Source organism: Triturus cristatus, chromosome 6 (assembly GCF_964204655.1).
Source record: "Triturus cristatus chromosome 6, aTriCri1.1, whole genome shotgun sequence".
Classification (NCBI taxonomy): domain Eukaryota; kingdom Metazoa; phylum Chordata; class Amphibia; order Caudata; family Salamandridae; genus Triturus; species Triturus cristatus.
The window spans coordinates 1,182,096,675-1,182,117,587 of record NC_140589.1 but is presented as its reverse complement, the minus strand read 5'-3'; the positions used below and the strand labels follow the sequence as shown (position 1 = coordinate 1,182,117,587).

Here is a 20,913-nt window from a genome sequence, read left to right as displayed (position 1 = left end):
GGCCTCACTGCTTTCTTTAAATCTGAGTCATTGAAGGCATTAGTTATTTCGAGCAGTGTAATTTCTGTACATAATCTTCCAATTTCAAATTCATCCGGTATCCGGTCAATAGGGACGAATTCAGGGTTTTTCTTGATTTCTTTTTCAATAATGTCATTGTAATATTGAAAGATTTCATCAGCACTGATTTGGCAAGTGGCATCTTCTGCCCAATTAGTGATAATCCTGGCAAATATCTTTTTGTCATTTTTTAATCATTGCCTGGTATTCTTTATAGCTGCCCTTTTTTTTTTTTTTGCATAATTTTTCTTGTGTGACCGATTGAGCCTTCCATTTTTCTTGTCTTTCTTTGGTATCTTGTTTTCTACTGAGGCATTCTGGTGCTCATCTTGAGTAGAGTTCATAGACTCATTATTGAGTTCACTTGCTCAATCCTAATTGTAAGACTTTCGGTATTCACAGAAGGCCTTTAGGAGTCCTAAAGTTAGGAGTCCTAACTTTACTACTCCTAAACTGAGAAAAATCTTAACTTAAAGACTTTCGGTATTCACAGAAGGCATTTAGGAGTCCTGAAGTTAGGACTCCTAACTTCTGTGAATACCAAAATGAGTAAGTGCCTTCTGTGAATACCAAAATGGTAGTAAGTTTAGGATTTTGTCTTAAGTTAGTTCTGTGAATCGGGCCCCTTTATGTTTTCTTAGTTATTTCAAAGTTCCCAATATGTCTCCACACAAGTCACATTTATACTTTTCGTTTGGGTATTTCCAATATGTGACTTTTTTTGTGTAATCACTTTTCTTTCTAGTTAAATCTTTGCTGACCTCGTACACATCAGGTACATTTTCAAAGTTGGTTGTAACAATGTCATTCTTGGCTGAGGAGGCCACAAACTTGATGGTTTTGCTGAGGTCTATTGTTGTGTCTTCGTCTGCTACGGAGGGTGAACTAGGTGCTATATTGTGACCTTAATCATTGTTGCTTGTTGCATTGTTTGAAGAGGGTGCTGGTTTGTCATATTTGGTGAGGAGGTTTATGATTTCTGGAAAAGACAGTACCTCCTTTCACCATCTTAACAGGGTTTTTAATCTCCAGGAGCTACCCCATCTCTATCTGGAATTGTGTTTGTTTGCTTCGCCATTTCTAACGATCACTCTCGCCGCCATGATAGAACCTTGTTTGGCCTGTCTCTATAGACCTCTCTTTGCAGAGTTTAGCACTATAGAGGCAGTTACCAGTGGGAGCACTGGGAGGTAAAGGCCACAACAACTGAGAATAGATTAAGAGAGTCATAGTTACTCCTGCCGTTTACCCGCACGTCATTAAATTTCTTCACTTTGACATTCAGCGCACTGGGCAGAAATCACATCACGTCAAAACCTGCCTCGGGCCTTTGCGATGCTTTGTTTTAATTAAACAGTCAGATTCCCCAGGTCCGCACCAGTTCTAAGTCAGCTGTTAGGCGCCGGCCAAGGCACATCTCAGGGGAGGGGGCACAGGGAGATGCGATCACTGCAGCTGGGGCTACCCACAGAAAGGGCCAAGCTCTCGGCCAGACTGGCCGCCGCCGCCACCCCGGAGGGTGGCGCCTCGTCCAGCCGCAGCGTGCACCCAGCCCCGCTGCAAGCCCCAGCCTGACCGACCCAACCCTTAGAGCCAATCCTTATCCCGGAGTTACGGATGTGACTTGCCGACTTCCCTTACTTACATTGTTTCAACATGCCAGAGGTTGTTCACCTTGGAGACCTGCTGCGGACATGGGTACGGCCTGGCGTGAGATTTACACCATCTTACCCAGATTTTCATGGCAGAGCGGAGGGTGTAGCCCAGGGTGGAAGCCCCCGGCCGGAGCTCTCGGGCACGGATGCCAAAGAGAGGACTGGGTGGGGCCCGATGGAGCCCATCCCGGGCACTTTGCTATGCGGTGGGCCGGAGGAGGGAGCCCTGGACAGTGGGGAGGTGTTGTCCAGTCCTAGTCCCCGACTGAGAACTGCCAGCCCTCGAGGAGTTCTGGCATACCCTGTACCTCGTAAGAATGAGGTGACCCAAGGCACAGATGCGCCCAACCTCTTGGAGCTCTGGCTGGGATCAGGGAGGCAAACGAGCCCTCATCAGGATTTCCAGGGCAGCCCAGCCATCTGGTCGCCCCATTGGAAAGCGTTGCGCGCAACCAGTTGGCTGAGGGGGAAGGCGCGACCAGATGGCCCGGCCAGAAGGAAGCCAATCTTCCCGCCCTGAGCCTTGGCAGGAGGGCTCCTGCCTGCTCTTTGGAGGGCTCAGGGGCTCTGCGTCCGGTGGCTCGGAGACCACAGCTAGGCCTCGGGCCCAGGGACGTGGACGGGGGTCCCCGACAGACCTCCCACCCGGAATCCCCCAGGCACCTTGACACATGGGTGAAGCAGGAGGGAGACCTGCCCGGGCCCGACGGACCCACGTCCTGTGACCATGGTGGAGCAGGGGGATAGAGCTCAGTCCCCTAAGCCCAGCCGGAGTTTCCTGGCCAGCACAAGCAGGGGAGGCCTCCTCAAGGCCCACATCACAGGTGCCATGCCACGCGGCAGGCCCGAGGACGGAGCCCGAGTTGCAGAAGACACCCTCCACCACATGACCACCAAAGGTCCCTGCCGGAGCTCCTGAACACAAGCCGAGCTGGGGAATGCCCGACGGGCCCATGGCAGAGCGGAAGATGGAGCCCAGGGTGGGAGCTCCCAGCTAGAGCTTTCAGGCTTGAAAGCCAAAGGGAGGACCACTGGGACCCGATGGAGCCTGACCCGGGCACTTTGCCACGAGGTGGGCCAGAGGAGGGAGCCCCAGACAGTGGGGAGGTGTTGTCCGGTCCTAGCCTACCTGGTCCCCGGCTGAGAACCACCAGCCCACGAGGGCTTACTGCATACCCTGTCCCTAGTAATCCCCTTCTTTCTGGTAACCCATGTGCACCGCGAGACTGAGGGGACCCAAGGTGCAGATGCCCTGAACTCCTGGAGGCCTTGCTAGGATCAGGGAGGCAAATGAGTCCTCATCAGCATTTCCAGGGCAGCCCAGCCATCTGGTAGCCCCATTGGAAAGCATAGTGCATGACCAGATGGCCGAGAGGAAAGGCGCACCCAGATGCCGGGTCCGAAGGACGCCAATCTGCCCACCCCGAGTCTTCGAGGGAGGGCTCCCGCCTGCCCTTTGGAAGTCTCTGGGGCTCTGCTTCCCGGGGGCCATTCAGAGCTCTTCGCTGGGTCTCGGGCACAGGTCTGCGAGGAGGGCCCCTGACGGAACTCTGATCTGGTGCCTGGAGGCACCTTGACACGCATGCGAAGCAGGGAGGCCTGCCCTGGCCTGATGAACCCATGTGACGGGCACCCGGATCCTCGGCTATCCACAAGACGTGGGCTCCCGCACTCCAGGTCCCAGCTTCTGAACCCAGTCAGGCCAGGGAGGGGTAGCCTCCCTGGGCACGAGGGACCCCAGCCTGGGCAGGCGGATACTGGAAGGCTGCAGGACAGGGGCTCTCAAACCCCAGGACCTGCCCCAAGATTAGGCCCGGGGCCTTGCTTCTCAACCCAGCCAGGCAATGGTGATCTGGGAGCCAGCCCGGGCACGAGGGACCCCGGTCCAGGGCACACGGACACTCGGCTGGCCGCAGGACTTGGGCTCTTGTTCCACAGATTTTTTTCATAACTCCACGTAGTGTCATTACGCCAACTCCGCCCAGGGTTACCAAAACTCCTACTCCAGAGCAGAAAGGAGTTAGCCAGCCACCCCCCGCCCCCTGGCCCCGTCCCTGATTCTGAACACAGCTAGGTTAGGCGAACCTGCCCTGGCCCTGATGGATCCCTGTCCCCAGCGCCCAGACCCTCGTATGCTTTGCAGGACGGGGGACTCCAACACCCCGGTGCCCGCCAGATGGAGCTCAACCACCGGGCCCCGCCCCAACTTCCGTAACCTAGCCAGGCTGGGGAGAGCCTCCCTGGGCCCTGATGGACCCCCTGTCCCCAGCGCCTGGACCTTTAACTGGCTGGCAGGACTGGGGGCTCCCGCACCCCAGGGTCCGCCAGACGGAGCTCAAGACCCGGGCCCGGGCCCGGTCTCAGCTTCCAAACCCTAGCCAGGCCAGGGCGAGCCTCCCGGGCCAAGATTGGACCCCCATCACCAGCATCCATACCCTCAGCTGGCTTGTAGGATGGGGGTTCCCGCACCCCAGGGCCCGCCAGACGGAGCTCAATCCCTGGGCCCGGTCCCAGCTTCTGAACCCTAGCCAGGCCGGGGAAAGCCTCCCCAGGCCTCGATGGACCCTGTCCCCAGCACCCAGACCTTCGGCTGGCTTGCAGGACTGGGGGGGCTCCCGCACCGCAGGGCCCACCGGAGAGGAGCTCAAGCCCCAGGCCCGGTACCTGCTACTGAACCCAGCCATGCTGGGGAGAGCCTCCAGGGCCACGGGTGACCCCCCTGGACATCCGCAAGTCGCTGCCAGCCCAGACTGGGCCCAGGCATCCCTGCTCAGGACTTCTCCAAGCTCTCCAGGGGCTCCAGCTCAGCCCCCCTTTCATGCAGGGCTGGCCTACTGCTGCTCCTTGCCCCAGAGATAGCAGGGAGATAGGCAGTCCTCCCCGCTCTGCAGCCACCCTGGCTACTGAGTGTCACCCCCCATGCCCGGACCCTTGGGCATCAGGGTGCTGACTCAGGCGGGTGTGCCTTCCTCCTTCCCGGAGCCTGGGGGGCAGGAACCAAGGAGGGTTAAGCCCAGGCCACGTCCTCTCCCTGCCGGCCTGCCCAAGAAGCCCTTTGTCCTCAATAATTAAGCCCCCACCCAGTGGGGGCTTACAGAAACCTGAGGAAGGACAAAAGTTGGAGTCAGCCTGTCCCGCCCCCAGGGCCATCTGGTAACCAGGCCCGCAGGGCCATCTGGTTACCCAACCTGCAGGGCCATCTGGTTACCCGGCCTGCAGGGCCATCTAGTTGCCCAGCCTGCAGGGCCATCTGGTCACGCAGCCAGGTGACCAGATGGCCCTGGATGACCCAGTGCCCAGATGGCCTGAGACAGCTGGACGCAGTTGCCCTTGCAGTTCGATGACGGCGAGGGTGGCCAGGTGCTCCGAGGCCACTGTTTGGGATGCTCCTTCCCCTGGCTGCTCACCTCCCTGCTCGACTTGCGTGGAAGCAGTGGGAAGGGGGGGGCTCCTCCGCTTTCCGCCCACCGGTCCAGCGGCAGAGGGACCCACCCCCGGGTGTGGCGGAGGAGGGCATCCACGGGAACCCACGAATGCGGGCACCCACAAACAGAAAGACAAAAGCTTGGCTCAGAGGATGATTTTCAATAGATTTCAGCGAGGTAGCTGCTCTGCTTCTTACGAAACCCTGACTCATAATCAGGTTGTCTACAAATGATTTAGCACCGGGTACCCCACAAAGTAGCGGTACACTAAGCGTGATGGGGCGGCCCTATTCCATCCACGCTCCGGTCCCCAAGCAAGCGGCTCTAAGCACAGGCCCCCCAAAAGAGGCCGCTATCACACTCATCATCAGTAGGGTAAAACTAACCTGTCTCACAACGGTCTAAACCCAACTCACGTTCCCTATTAGTGGGTGAATAATCCAATGCCCATCTCCGCCACTCTGGGGATCTGAACCCGACTCCCTTTCGATCGGGCAAGGGTAACAGAGGCCATCGTCCGTCCCTTCCGAACGGTGCTCACCCATCTCTTAGGACCGACTGACCCATGTTCAACTGCTGTTCACATGAAACCCTTCTCCACTTCGGCCTTCAATGTTCTCGTTTGAATATTTGCTACTACCACCAACTTCTGCACCGGCGGCGGCTCCACCTGGGCCTTCACCCCGGGCTTCCATGTGCACTGCAGTGCCCCTCCTACTCATTGAGGCTTAGCCCCCGCAGCTCTCAGTGCCAGCGACGGCCAGGTATGGGCCCGACGCTCCAGCACTATCCATTTTCAGGGTTATTTGATTCGGCAGGTGAGTTGTGACGCCATCTTTAGCGGATTCTGACTTCCATGGCCACTGTCCTGCTGTCTATATCAACCAACACCTTTTCTGGGGTTTGATGAGCGTCAGCATCGGGTCCTTTAACCTGGTGTTCGGTTCATCCCGCAGTGCCAGTTCTGCTTACCAAAAGTGGCCCACTAGGCACTCGCATTCCATGACTGGCTCCACATCAGCGAGCCGGGCTTCTTACCCATTTAAAGATTGAGAATAGGCTGAGATCGTTTCGGCCCCAAGAACTCTAATCACTCGCTTTATCAGATAAAACTGGGGGCTCCTAGCATCAGCTATCCTGAGGGAAACTTTGGAGGGAACCAGTTACTAGATGGTTCGATTAGTCTTTTGCCCCCATACCCAGGTCGGACAACTGATTTGCACGTCAGGACTGCTACAGACCTCCACCAGCCTTTCTTCGGGCTCCGCCCTGCCCAAGCATAGTTCACCATCTTTTGGGCCCAATCATGCACGCTCATGATCCACCTCCCCGACGGAGTGGGCGAGATGGGCTGGTGGTGCGCCCACCACTGGAAGCGCGGCAGGATCCCACCTCAGCTGGCACAAGCTGGCCTTCACCTTCATTGCACTACAGGGTTTTGCTCAGCCCTCCGACTCGTGCATGTGTTATACTCCTTGGTCCTTGTTTCAAGACGGGTCGGGTGGGTAACTGCCATCGTTGCAGACCCCTGGTGCCCAGCGGCGCGGCTCAGTCGGGGCGCACTGAGCACAGTCTGCCCCAATCAACAGTCGCGCTGGGAGTTAGGGGCCACATCCCCTGTTACCTTCACCAACGTGCCCTGAGGGGCGGCCAGGAGCGGGTGCCTTGACGGTTTCACGCCCTCTTGAACTCTCTCTTCAAAGTTCTTTTTTGAACTTTCCCTTACGGTACTTGTTGGCTATCGGTCTCGCGCCCGTATTTAGCCTTAGATGGAGTTTACCACCCACTTTGGGCTGCATTCCCAAGCAACCTGATTCAGAGAAGACCCGATCCCGGCACGCCAGGTGCCGCTACCGGCCTAACACCGTCCGTGGGGTAAGCCTCGATCAGAAGGACTAGGGTCCCCTGACCGATGCTGGGAAGTCGGCCTTCTGTACGCCACTTTTTCTGCTCCTGCCGCCGGGCGGGGATTCGCCGCTGGGCTCTTCACTCGCCGTTACTGGGGGAATCCTGGTTAGTTTATTTTCCTCCGCTTAGTAATATGCTTATATTCAGCGGGTCAGCATGCCTGATCTAAGGTCGTAGTCAGAAAAAATTCCGAAGAGTCGGGGGAGCCGCCAGGAAAATCCAGGCGCCCAGTCAGCGCGTGCCCTCATTCTCCAGATCGGATCTGGGGGGGCATGGGGGTTCGTCCTCCCCGGGACATGGGCTGCAGAGGTGGGCGACCGAGGCACATGTGCGCGGGCAGCCGGTGGGACACCACAGACAGCCAGGCATGCCATGAAGCCAGGCACCCTGGAACAGGCCTGGGGTGGGCCGGTTGCCGGCCCCCGAGGTGAGGCTAGGTGCGCCAGCGGTGTACTCCTGTGATCGGACCTGGAGCTGGACCCTGCCATGGGCGATCAGGGGGTCTGACCTTGTAGGGGGATAAAGGGAAGCGGAGCTAACCCTGCGACGGCCCCAGACGTGTCCCGGAGAAGCCCCGGGGCGAATGACAATCGAGCGACCCTCAGACAGGCATTGTGAAGTGTCGATGATCAATGTGTCCTGCAATTCACACTAATTCTCGCAGCTAGCTGCGTTCCTAATCGACGCGTGAGCTGAGTGATCCTGCGCCAAGAGTCACAGGCAACTTTTTGAAAACATTCACCCACCTGCGGGCGCAGGAGAGGCGGGAGGAAGGCAACGGCCATCCATCCACCACCCACACGGCGAGATGGCCCGGGCGCCCCTTTCAAGGCTTCCTCTCTGGGAGTCAGACTGCACCATTGGTGGAAAAAAATGTGTAACCAGGTGCTAGGCCCGGGAGTCCCCCCTACCCACTCGCGGGCGAGGGGGGCTACCGGTGCAATGGGAACAGGCAGCCCACCTCCCCCGGTCCCTCCCAGAGTAACCAGGAGGGACCGTGTAAGTCTTCAAACCCCTCGTCCCGGCCGCATGGGATCGGGTCAAACCGGGTGCCTGGCAACGAGGGAGGGTTGCCCCACCTGCATGTCAGCAGTCTGCCGCTGGTCTGCCCTGAGCCATGCCAGTGGGCTGGTGAGTAGCCACCCCACCCTTGCCCAGTTTGTAGGTGCCATAAGGGAAGAGCCAGGCTGCTCCCCATCCTGCACAACTCCCACCAAGAACATCCCGGGGTCCCCTTGCAGGCCCTCAGCTCCTTTTCTTCGAGGTCGACCTGCCGCCCAAGAAGCGCTGCTCCTCAATCACCCAAAGCCTGTTCAGGCCGGGACTCAGGTGCAGGAGGGCCCGGGGCAGCAGGGCCTTTCAGGGGGTGGTCCCAGCCCAGGGAGGCACTGCCATTTGGTTTCCCCCCACCACGGGGCCATGCTGGGTGAGCGTGGGTTCTGACTCGGGAGGGCCCACTGCTGTGCCCCTTCCATTGAGAGGGACAGGGGCCTGGGGGCCGCCCCATCCATGTCACTCACTCGTTGGCCGGTTGAGTCCTCCCCAGCGGAGAAAGACCCGCCAAGGCCCGGTCCTCACCCAAGCACCCCATGTGGCCACGGAACGCTCCTCTGGCCGGGGCACACGAGGGCAGGGCTGGGCACTGTGCCTAGGGTGTGCTTGCAGGAGGCAGCTGAGGGCTTCGAGCTAGCGCCATTATTCTGGCCATTTCGCAGTTAATGATCCTTCCGCAGGTTCACCTATGGAAACCTTGTTACGACTTTTACTTCTTCTAGATAGTTAAGTTTGATTGTCTTCTCGGCGCTCCAACAGGGCCATTGCTGACCCCGGCGGGGCCGATCTGAGGACCTCACTAAACCATCCAATCGGTAGTAGCGACAAGCTGTGTGTACAATGAGCAGGGACTTAATCATTGCGAGCTTATGACCCGCACTTACTGGGAATTCCTCATTCATGGGAAATAATTGCAATCCCCAATCCCTATCACAAACTGGGTTCAGCGGGTTACCCGCACCTGTCGGTGAAGGGCAGACACATGCTGATCCGTTCAGTGTAGCGCGCATGCAGCCCTGGACATCTAAGGGCATCGCAGACCTGTTATTGCTCGATCTCGTGTGGCTGAACGCCACTTGTCCCTCTAAGAAGTTGGACGCCGACCGCTGGGGGTCGCATAACCAGTTAGCATGGAGGAGTTTTGTTCGTTATTGGAATTAACCAGACAAATCGCTCCACCAATTAAGAACAGCCATGCACCACCACCCACAGAATCGAGAAAGAGCTATCAATCTGTCAATCCTTTCCATGTCCCGCCCGGGTGAGGTTCACCGTGTTGAGTCAAATTAAGCCACAGGATCCACTCCTGGTGGTGACCTTCCGTAAATTCCTTTAAGTTTCAGCTTTGCAACCATACTCCCCCCGGAACCCAAAGACTGTAGTTTCCCGGAAGCTTCCCTGTGGGTCATGGGAATAACGCCGTCGGATCGCTAGTCATCATCGTTTATGGTCAGAACTGCGACGGTATCGGATTGTCTTTGAATCTTTCGTTCTTGATAAATCACCTCTAGCGGCACAATACGAATGCCCTTGGCCGTCCCTCTTAATCCCAGCCACAGTTCAGAAAACTAACAAAATAGAACCAGAGTCCTATTCCATTATTTCGAGCTGAAGTATTCAGGCGACCGGCCTGCTTTAAGCACTCTAATTTTAATAAATGTTTCGGACCCCCAGGACACTCAGTCAAGAGCATCAAGGGGGCGCCGAGAGGCAGGGGCTAGGACAGGCGGTAGCTCACCTCGCGGAGGACCGCCAGCTCGATCCCAAGATCCAACTACGAGCTTTTTAACTGCAGCAACTTTAAAATATGCTATTGGAGATGGAATTACCGCGGCTGCTGGCACCAGACTTGCCCTCCAATGGATCCTCATTAAAGGATTTAAAGTGTACTCATTCCAATTACAGGGCCTCGAAAGAGTCCTGTATTGTTATTTTTCGTCACTACCTCTCCGAGTCGGGAGTGTGTAATTTGCACGCCTGCTGACTTCCTTGGATGTGGTAGCCGTTTCTCAGGCTCCCTCTCCGGAATCGAACCCTGATTCCCCGTTACCTGTGGTCACCATGGTAGGTACAGAAAGTACCATCGAAAGTTGATAAGGCAGACATCCAAATGTATTGTTGCCGTCACGGGGAGGTGCGATCGGACCAAGGTTATCTAGAGTCCCCAAAGCAGCTGGGCGAACCCGGATTGGTCTTGGTCTGATAAATGCACACATCCTGGGAGGTCAGCGCTTGTCGGCATGTATTAGTTGTAGAATTACCACATTTATCCAAGTAACAGAAGATGGAGCGATCAAAGGAACCATAACTGATTTAATGAGCCTTTCGCAGTTTCACTGTACCGGCCGTGTGTACTTACATGTGCATGGCTTAATCTTTGAGACAAGCATATGCTACTGGTAGGATCAACCAGGTAGCCGCTCCTGCTGACAGGGTGGGTCCAGGAGCCGCGTACCCGTCTCCCCGACCGGCAACCTTTGCACAACACCCCTCTCGGGAGCCTGCTAAGGGAAGGAGCCCGCCCGGCTGGAGTGGAGGGCTCACTGGAGGGGTGGAGAGGTACGGTTGCACGGGCACCAGTGGGCCCAGCCGCCTCCCCCAGAAGGGAGAGCCGGGCCGAGGCACAGCCTGAGCAAGATGCAGTGGTGCCGAAGCCTGGCAGTGGCAGCACCTCTGGGAACGGTCGTTCCGAGCTGCTGCAGAAATGCAGAAATGCGCTGGGCGGCGATGGGTGACGGTGTGGTGTGCGGGGCCTACAGACCTGCCGGGTGGCAGTGTCCGAGGGCCTGATGCCACCCGACCACTTCCACCTGAGTCGGACCACTAGGGGGCACGAGCTGCCGGGGCTGATCGGCCTTCACTCTGCTGGGTAGGGTGAAGGGTCACCCCCCAGGCGGCATGCCCTGGAGTCGGACGGTCCATGCGGGGTGGAAGCTTTGCTTGTAACAACAGCCGAGGCTGACCAAGCAGTCCATCCCTAAACGGACCGAGAGTGTCCAATCGGCCGGGACCTCCCCTGGAAGGCCGCCCTGCGCAGGGGATGCCGGCTTCGCATCCCTGCCTGCTCCCGGGGCGAGCAGGCTCAGAAGAAAGGCCCATTGGGCAGGCGCGGACCCGGGTCGCTGGGAGCTCCGGCGGGTTGGTCCTGCCTTCCCCTGTTTCGGAATTGCCAGACCTTACAGAGGTCTGACTGACCCTCTTCCTAATAATCCAGAGGAAAAATACCCCCCTTTCTTGTAATCCGTGGGGATAGAGTGGACCCCAGGCGCGATTGTGCCTGACCTCCTAAGGCCTCGCTGGGATCGGGGAGGCAAATAAGCCCTCATCGGGACTACCAGGGAAGCCTGGCCATGCGGTTGCCCCATTGGAAAAGCGTTGCGTGCAACCAGATGGCCGAGCGGATAGGTGCGTCCAGATGGCCAAGGGGGAAGGCGCGACCAGATGGCCGGGCTTGAAGAGCGGCCATATGGTCGCTCTGTGACCTAAAGAAAAGGGCAAGCGTGTGCCGATGCATGAGGGGGCTGGAGGCCCGGGGCCCCAGCAGGGCCTTAGCCAAGGTGCTGCGAGGAGGGAGCCGATGGGCCCTGCAATCCAGGGCCCGGGGACACCTTGACAAGCAGGCGAAGTGGGGGAGGTATGCACAGGACCGACAGATCCCCATCCTGGGTCCTTGGTGGAGCGGTAGGCCAGAGGATGGGGCACAGGGCTGGAGCACCTGACTCGGGCCCGACAGGGCCCCTGGACGCCATTGGGGCTCCTAGGCCCAGAGGCACAGGGGGAAGCCTCCCCGGGCCTGCAGACCCCATCCCGGGAACCCTGCCATGCGACAGGCCCGAGGGCAGAGCCTGGGATGGGGAGGCCGCCATCCCCGGGGCCTTCAGGGTCCCCGGATGGAGCTCCTGAATCCAGCCAAATGAGGAGGGCTCCCTGGGCACAACAGAACCCCATCTCGGGCCTTTGGCACAGTGGCAGGCCAGGGAATGGGGCCCAGGGCTGGAGCACCCAACCCAGGGCCCGGCAGGGCCCATGTACCCAGCCGGGGCACCCGGGCCCAGAGGTGCAGGGGAAGCCTCCCTAGGCCCACTGTACGCCATCCCAGCCACCCTGCCACCCGGCAGGCCTGAGGACGGAACCCGGGGTGGGGGGGCTCCCTGGGCATGACGGAACCCCTTCCTGGACCCCTGGTGGAGCGGCAGACAGAGAGATGGAGCCCAGGGCGGGAGCACTCTCTCCGGGACCCAGCAGGGCCCCTGGACCTTATTGGGGCTCCTGTGCCCAGAGGCAGAGGATGGTGCCTTCCCGGGCCAGCAGGAAGGGCCCCTCAGAGCTCTTGTACCAGCCAAGCAGGGGCAGGCTCCCCAGGCCCGGCAGAACCCCGTCTTGGGCCCCTGGAGGAGCAGCAGTCCAGGAGACTGAGCCTGGGGCCCCTGGACCCCATTTGGGCTCCCAGGCAGAGGTGGCACCTCCCCGGGCCCACGGGCCCCCATCCTGGGCACCATGCTACACGTTGGGGTGGGGGACGGAGCCCCGGGCTGAGGGGGTTTCCTGGCCCATCTGGCTGCAGACCGCTAGGCCAAGAGGGGTTTTGGAGCACCCTGTCCCTAGTATTGTGGAGGAACAGTACCCACCTTTCCGGTAACCTGTGTGCTCCGCAAGACTGAGGGGACCCAAGGTGTGGAAGCGCCTGACCTCCTGGACCCCTGGCTGGATCGGGGACGCAAACGAGCCCTCATCGGGACTTCCAGGGCAGCCCGGCCATCTGGTTGCCTCATTGTAATCCGGCAGGGGCACCCTCCACCCCAGGCCCACCAAGGGCCCCTGCCAGAGCTCCTGAGCTCAAGCCGAGCTGGGGAACGCCCGACGGGCTCCGGGCCCAGAGCAGAGCAGAGGACGAAGCCCAGTGTAGGGAGTCCCCAGCCAGAGCTCTGGGGCCCGGATGCCCAAAGGAGGACCGCCCATCCCGGGTACTATGTCACGTGGCAGGCCAGGGGACAGAGGTACGGATTGGGAGGGGGGTTTGCCCAGCCCTAGCCCATCTGGTCACCGGCTGAGAGCCCCCAGCCTGTGAGGGGTTCCTGCATACCCTGTCTCTAGTAATCCGGAGGAAGGGTACCCCTTTTCTGGTAACTCATGCACACCGCGGGACTGAGGGGACCCAAGGCACAGATGGACCAAACCTGGAGCCCTGGCTGAGATCGGGAAGGCAAACGAGTCCCCATCTGGACTTCCAGGGCAGCCCGGCCATCTGGTTGCCCCATTGGAAAGCATTGCGCCCTACCGGATGGCCGAAGGGGAAGGCGCGACCAGAAGGCCGGGCCTGAAGGATGCCAATCTGCCCACCCGAGCCTTCGCGGGAGAGCTCCCAACTGCCCTTTGGAGGGGTCGGGGGTTCTGCGTCCCGCGTGCTCAGAGACCGTGGCTGGGCCTCGGGCCTGGGGCTGCGGACGGGGGTCCCGGACAGACCTCTGACCCAGGGTCCCCCAGGCACCTTGACAGGCATGTGAAGCAGGAGGGAGACCTGCCTGGGCGGGACGGACCCCCGACCTGGGACCGTGGTGGAGAAGGGGGGACAGAGCTTGGTCCCCTTAGCCCGGCTGGAGGTTCCTGGCCAGCATGCGCCGAGGAGGCTTCCTCAAGGCCTGTGTCCCAGGTGCCCTGCCATGCGGCAGGCTCTAGGACAGAGCCTGGGGTGGGGAGGGCACCCTCCACCCCGGGGCCACGAAGGGCCCCTGCCGACTCCTGAACTGAAGCAGAGCTGGGGAATGCCCGACGGGCCCATGGCGGAGCGGAGGATGGAGCCCAGTGTGGTAGCCCCCGGCAGGTGCTCTCGGGCCCAGACACCCAAGGGAGGACCGGCTGGGGTCCGATGGAGCCCATCCCGGGCACTTTGCCATGCGGCGGGCTGAAGGAGGGAGCCCTGGACAATGGAGAGGTGTTGTCCGGTCCTAGCTCATCTAGTCCCCGGCTGAGAACCGCCAGCCGGCGATGGGTTGTGGCATACCCTCTCCCTAGTAAACCGTAGTAAAGCTACCCTTCTTTCTGGTAACCCGTGCACACCGCAAGACTGAGGGGACCCAAGGCATGGACCCGCCGACCTCCTGGAGCCCTGGCTAGATCGGGGACGCAAAGGAGCCCTCATCGGGACTTCCAGGGCAGCCCGGCCATCTGGTCACCCCATTGGAAAGCATTGCACGTCACCAGATGGCCGAGGGGGAAGATGCGACCAGATGGCTGGGCCCGAAGGACGCCAATCTGCCCGCCCAAGGCCGTCGCTGGAGGGCTCCTGCCTGCCCTTTGAAGGGGTCGGGGGCTCTGGGGGCTCGTAAACCATGGCTGGGCCTTGGGCCGGGGCTGCGGATGGGGGTCCCCGACGGTCCTCCGACCCGGGGTCCCCCAGGCACCTTGACAGGTGGGCAAAGCAGGAGGGAGGCATGCCTGGGCCCAACAGACCCCCGTCCTGGAACCATGGTGGACCAGGGGGACGGGACCCGGTCCCCTGGGCCCGGCAAGAAGTCCCCAACCGGCACATGCAGGGGAGGCCTCCCCAAGAACTGCGTCCCCGGCACCTTGCCCAGTGGCAGGCTTGAGGATGGAGCCCATGGTGGGGAGGGCACCCTCCACCCCAGGCCCACCAAGAGCGCCTGCTGGATTTCCTGAGCCCAAGCCGAGTTGGGGAATGCCCAACGGGCTCTGGTACCAGAGCAGAGCGGCGGACAGAGCCCAGTGTAGGGAGTTCCCGGCCAGAGCTCTCGGGCCCAGACGCCCAAGGGAGGACCACCCATCCCGGGTACTATGCCACGTGGTAGGCCGGAGGACAGAGGCACAGCTGGGAGGGGGTTTGCCCAGCCCTAGCCCATCTGGTCACCGGCTGAGAGCCCCCAGCCCATGAGGGGTTCTGGCATACCCTGTCCCTAGTAATCCAGAGGAAGGGTACCCCTTTTCTGGTAACTCATGCACACCGCGGGACTGAGGGGGCCCAAGGCATGGACGCACCAAACCTCCTGGAGCCCTAGCTGGGATCGGGAAGGCAAACAAGCCCTCATCGGGACTTCCAGGACAGCCCGGCCATCTGGTCGCCCCATTGGAAAGCATTGTGCTCGACCAGATGGCCGAGGGGGAAGGCGTGACCAGAAGGCCGGGCCTGAAGGATGCCAATCTGCCCACCCGAGCCTTTGCGGGAGAGCTCCCAACTGCCCTTTGGAGGGCTCAGGGGTTCTGCCTCCTGGAGGCTCAGAGACCATGGCTGGGACTCGGGCCTGGGGCTGCGGATGGGGGTCCCTGACGGACTTCTGACCCATGGTCCCCTAGGCACCTTGACAGGCAGGTGAAGCAGGAGGGAGACCTGCCCGTGCAGGACGGACCCCCGACCTGGGACAATGGCCGAGCAGGGGGACAGAGCCCGGTCCCCTAAGCCCGGCCGGAGGTCCCCAGCCGGCATGCGCAGAGGGGGCTTCCTCAAGGCCCGTGTCCCAGCTGCCCTGCCATGCGGCAGGCTCGAGGATGGAGCCCGGGGTGAGGAGGGCACCCTCCACCCCAGGGCCACCAAGGCCCCCTGCCTGAGCTCCTGAACTGAAGCAGAGCTGGGGAATGCCTGACGGGCCCATGGCGGAGCGGAGGATGGAGCCCAGTGTGGGAGCCCCGGCAGGTGCTCTCGGGCCTGGACGCCCAAGGGAGAACCGGGTGGGGTCCGATGGAGCCCATCCTGGGCACTTTGCCAGTCAGCGGGCCGAAGGAGGGAGCCCTGGACAATGGGGAGGTGTCGTCCGGTCCTAGCTCATCTGGTCCCCGGCTGAGAACCGCCAGCTAGCGATGGGTTCTGACATACCCTCTCCCTAGTAATCTGGAGCAAACCTACCCTTCTTTCTGGTAACCCGTCCGCACCGCGAGATTGAGGGGACCCAAGGCGCGAATGCGCCCGACCTCCTAGAGCCCTGGCTGGGATTGGGGAGGCAAAGGAGTGCTCATATGGACTTCCAGGGCAGCCCGGCCATGTGTTCGCACTATTGGAAAGCATTTTGCTCGACCAGATGGCCAAGGGGAAAGGCGCGAACAGATGCCAGGCCTGAACAATGCCAATCTGCCCACCCCAAGCCTTTGTGGGAGGGCTCCCGCATGCCCTTTGGAGGGCTCGGGGGCTCTGCTTCCCAGGGGCTCATCAGAGCCCTTTGCTGAGTCACGGACACGGTGCTGCGAGAGGGGGCCCCCGACGGAACTCTGACCTGGGGCCCACAGGCACCTTGACTCGCAGACAAAGAGGGGGAGGCCTGCCCTGGCCCGACGGACCCCTGTGATGGGCACCCAGACCCTTGGCTGGCCACAGGATGTGGGCTCCCGCACCCCAGGGTCCGCCGGAGCCCAGGCCCCAGCACCGCTCCCACTTCTGATTCTAGCCAGGCCAGGGAGGGGGGAGCCTCCCCAGGCACCTGGGACCCCTGTCCGGGGCATACGGACCCTTGGCAGGCCGCAGGATGGGGGCTTCCACACCCCAGGCCCTGCCGAATATCCAGGCCCCCGGGGCCAGTCCCTGCTTCTCAAACCAGCCAGGCCAAGGGGATCTGGGAGCCTGCCTGGGCACAAGGGACCCCCGTCTCAGGCACACGGACCCTCGGCTGTCTGCAGTACGTGGGCTCCTGTTCCACAGATTTTTTTCATAACTCCGTGGAACTCCGCGGAGTGGCACTACGCCAACTGCGCCCAGGGTTAGACTTAACCCCTCCTCCCTGGATCACACACTTCTTTCGAGCCTTCGGCCAAAATGCCAAAAAGGTAGCAGAGCTTTTACATATATCTAGCACAAAAATGAACTCACCTGCCCCAAAATGGTTTGACACAAGTTGTTCAAGGGCCATGTGCAAGTTAAAAGGTGCACTTAAAAAAACACCTGGTCTAATGCATAGGTAGCTATTTGCATGTGTGCATATAGGGACGAGCTAAAAAGAGTGAAAAGGGATCTTGAGGGACATGGCATGGGAGGAGTTGGTATAAGCAGGCATAGTTAAGAACTGAATTGTTAATCAGCCCTGTTTCACCCAAGGAGAACACTCCCACCCTGTGCCATCATTTCCCTGCTGGAGAATGGGTTACTTATTTAGAGGGGATTTATATCAGCAGATCTCATCAGCCCAGCTGGAAGAGGGAGGCGAAGAGACACAGAAATCTAGTCTCTTCTTTACTCTAGACAAAATATTACAGGTCATTAAGGGGCTTACAAGGCATAAGGTTCCAGGCCCAGAAATCATTCATCCTGACATTTATGCGACCCTCCCAGAATTTTAGGTTCCGATGTCGACCTTGACATTGAACACTGAAGTCAGGGATGGGCTGCCCACCTCTTGGTCCTCACCAGTCATAGTCTCCGTTTTTAAAAAAGGTGACAAAGACAACCTGCAGTGCTACAGGCCCATATCACTTTTAGACTCAGTCTTCAAGTTCCTGGGGCATGTGTTATTAGACAGAATGAGAAGTTGGGCAGAAGAAAATAATACATTTCTGATCCCAATATGGATTTAAGTCAGGCAAATCAACCATTGATCAATGTATGAATCTCTAAATGGTGGATAATAAATATACAGTTGCCCGGTCTCAGCATGCACCAATGGTTTTAAAACGAGTTGTGGGGTCTGACAAGGGTGCATCCTCGCCCCTTTTTTATTTTCCCTTTATATCAATGGATTGGAACAGGCCTTAATTACAGCTAAAGTTGATTGCCACTTCCAGTGCAATTATACTCGGATAACGCGTTACTGATGGCAAGAACAGCCAAGGGCTTACAAACTCTCTTGAACACTGTTGACTCCTTTATAATAGACCTCGACCTGTCTGTTAATCTTACTAAATCTTATATCATGGTGGTGGGGACCAAGTCAACCAGAACAAAGACCTTCCCCATGAATTGGCATACTTTAGCCAAAGTTGGGAGCTTTTCTTACTAGGAAATGCTTTTTAATACAAACCTCTGTTGGAAACCCTCCGTCATGAGCAAGAAGCAGAAATTCAGGAGGACAATAGGAGATGTATTCAGGTGCCTCCAGGTTGAGAAGCAGACCCCTAAAAGCTCAAGTAAAGATTTATCAGACCAAATGTGTTTCAAGGGAGCTGTATGGGTGGGACATATGGGGCCACCTGGCTCCCAATGAGCAGCAGGGTGAGGAAAATAAATTCCTCAAGTGCGTACTCTGTGTATTTGAAGTGGAGTTGGGAGTCAAGTACTAATGTGACCTACGTCCACAATTAAGCTAGTTCAGGATCTCATATGGGAAAGAGTTGGGTCTGAATTGCATAATTGTGAGGGAAGGTGTGTTGCTTGATTGAGCTAAAGAAAATACTGTGGATTAGGTATAAAAGGGACCCCTTTTCCAGTTTGGGGAGGTTGGAGGGGGTTTTCTAATCCCAAGAGCATCTGTATTGGGACTACAAATGGATAAAGGGCCACTTATTGAAAGGGCCAAATTACTAAGAGAAGAGGTAGGGTTGATGAAACCTACAGCCAGGAAATATGTATTGACAACCACTACACTGGAAATGGAGCCTTACCTAACCTTTGATAAAAATAACAGGGACAAATACCTGCTTGCTTGATTCAGATTTAATCTCTTGCATTTGACCCTAGCCTCATGAAGAGGATACTTTGATTTTAAATCCCTGGCCCCCTGCCTTTGTGACAAAAGGTCGCTGCAGGATACAATGCATTTCATGTTGATATACATAAATACAACATGGAACCCTGGTGGTCTTTTATTGTACCTATTCTCAAAGGGCGAGGTTTTTACAAATTCATCCTGCATTTTTATTCTTCCAGATGTTAATAGATGAGTTTGTTATCACAAATGTAGTGTGCTTTCTAAGAGCTGTGGCCTGTATACAGACCACCCATGCTGATTAATTCTGTCCTATAGTATCATGATGCCATTTTATTTGCATGTAATGATTCTATGTATTAGTTTTATGAACAGTTAGTTTTTATGTATTGTTTTTATATTCTGAGTGATTGAACTTCCTCACATCAACATTCTAAGATCTGCACCATAAATGAAATGAGGGGAAGGGGGAAGACAGAACGGAGAAGGCATCAGGTAAATGAAAGAGATCAACCTTTATAAGATATAACACATCTCTTTTACAGAACTAGGTTGATTGGGGTGGGGTAAAAGGGAAAAGACATAAAAAGAAGACAGTGATTTAAAGTGAGGAGGAAAGGAACATCTAGAACGAGACAAAGGGTATTTATATATTCAAGGATCACATTTTACCCATTACAAAATCTTGATGCCATATATGTGCATTTACTTCAGCACCGAAATCATTTCTAAGACTCTCAGAACCGTTGAACAAAAGAGAATAATCTTCCAACTCCAGGCTCTTGTCAAAAGAACACTTGATCATTCTGTCTGCAGTCCATATCTGACCATTTTGTAAGGTGACCACACTATGACCTACACTATGGACCATGTGTGGTTTAGAAAAAGCACTGAAATTCCATATCAGAAACCTGAGAATTTTCCACCCAATCTCCAGATACAATTTTTGCAATATTCACCTCATGAATCTAATAATACCTCTCCTAGCAGTGTGCTTGATTCTTTTTATTCTTTCTATAATCTCTTGCATGTTTGCTTCAGTTGGTTCCCTGCTTTTCAACCATGATGGAGGCGAGAATGTGGAGATCTCCATGACACTATTTTTCATAATAAGGTACAACCAAGTCATATCTTGGAAAGCTTATTCAGCTGATAGCCCACTTACACATGCTCTCTGTACACACTCACCGTGTGGTTCATTCTCTTGACCAGCCTATTAGTCTTGGGATAATGTAAGGCTGTCCTATGATGAAAAATGGCATTGACTCCTAAGAAATCTCTCATGCGGTCTGATGTGAATTGGACTCCATTATCTATGAAAGGAATCTTTGGCATGCTTCACAATAAAATACTTCCTTTAGAAAATCAATACGTACATTAGCATTAAACTTTAACTTTATGCAATGTTGATTGCCAGATAACAACCTCAATTGATCTGTAAACATCAGAAAAATTATTACAAACCTTTTTCTCACAAAATGACTTATCCACCAGTTGTACTGGATTACCCTGAGATGCATCAAGTTTGATTTCAAGTTCTTTCTGGTGTCTCCATTGTTGCCTCTTGATTTGATATCAGGTTGAATTAACTCATACTTTTCATTCTCACGTAACAGAAAAAAGGCCTGATTTTTCAGTAAAGTGAAAGGAAAACATGAATCCGCAAACTTAATTATATTTTCCCATCCAATATAATGTTCTAACAAGTATGTTGTATTAACTCATCAAATTTAAGGCCTTGCAAAAACCAATTTCTTTACTTCTTCAATACGTTCAATCATATTGATACTCTTGCTTGTATAATCAATGGACATGCATGCAAAGTGCGATTTTTGCCACACTTGCGACATGTTGTCTACCTTGACTGGCTGCCTGTATCTGAGAAAAATCAAGTGACGCGCCAAAGTCAATGTTTACCAGAAATGTGTTTTTTTCATTGCATTGTCTGATTCCGTTTTAATCTGTGGATGTGGTGCAGCCTCCTTGTGAGCAGCTCGCACCTTGCACAATTCTTTTGACCTGCCAAGGGTCAGCATGTCTGCCATGGGCATTCCAGGGACTTAAAGGATGTTCTCCCAGAGTTTTGTTGAGGAACAACCCTTAACAAATTGAGCACAGATCTCATCATTTTCATCTGGTAGTATGCATGTGCTAGCTAGCTCCCTCAGAAGGACATAGAAGCGGTCAACAGATTCCTCTGGCAACTGCCTGGCTTGACACAGCAAGAAACACTTG

General features: G+C 56.5%; 3 pseudogenes; all 3 read right to left on the bottom strand.

The window, feature by feature from the left end:
* Positions 1-5,272: 5,272 nt before the first annotated feature.
* LOC146821152 (28S ribosomal RNA) lies at positions 5,273-7,222 on the bottom strand (annotated as a pseudogene).
* A 421-nt stretch (positions 7,223-7,643) lies between these two features.
* LOC146821151 (5.8S ribosomal RNA) lies at positions 7,644-7,764 on the bottom strand (annotated as a pseudogene; the record flags this gene model as incomplete).
* Positions 7,765-8,764: 1,000 nt separating this feature from the next.
* On the bottom strand, positions 8,765-10,517 carry LOC146821150 (18S ribosomal RNA; annotated as a pseudogene).
* Positions 10,518-20,913: the final 10,396 nt, after the last annotated feature.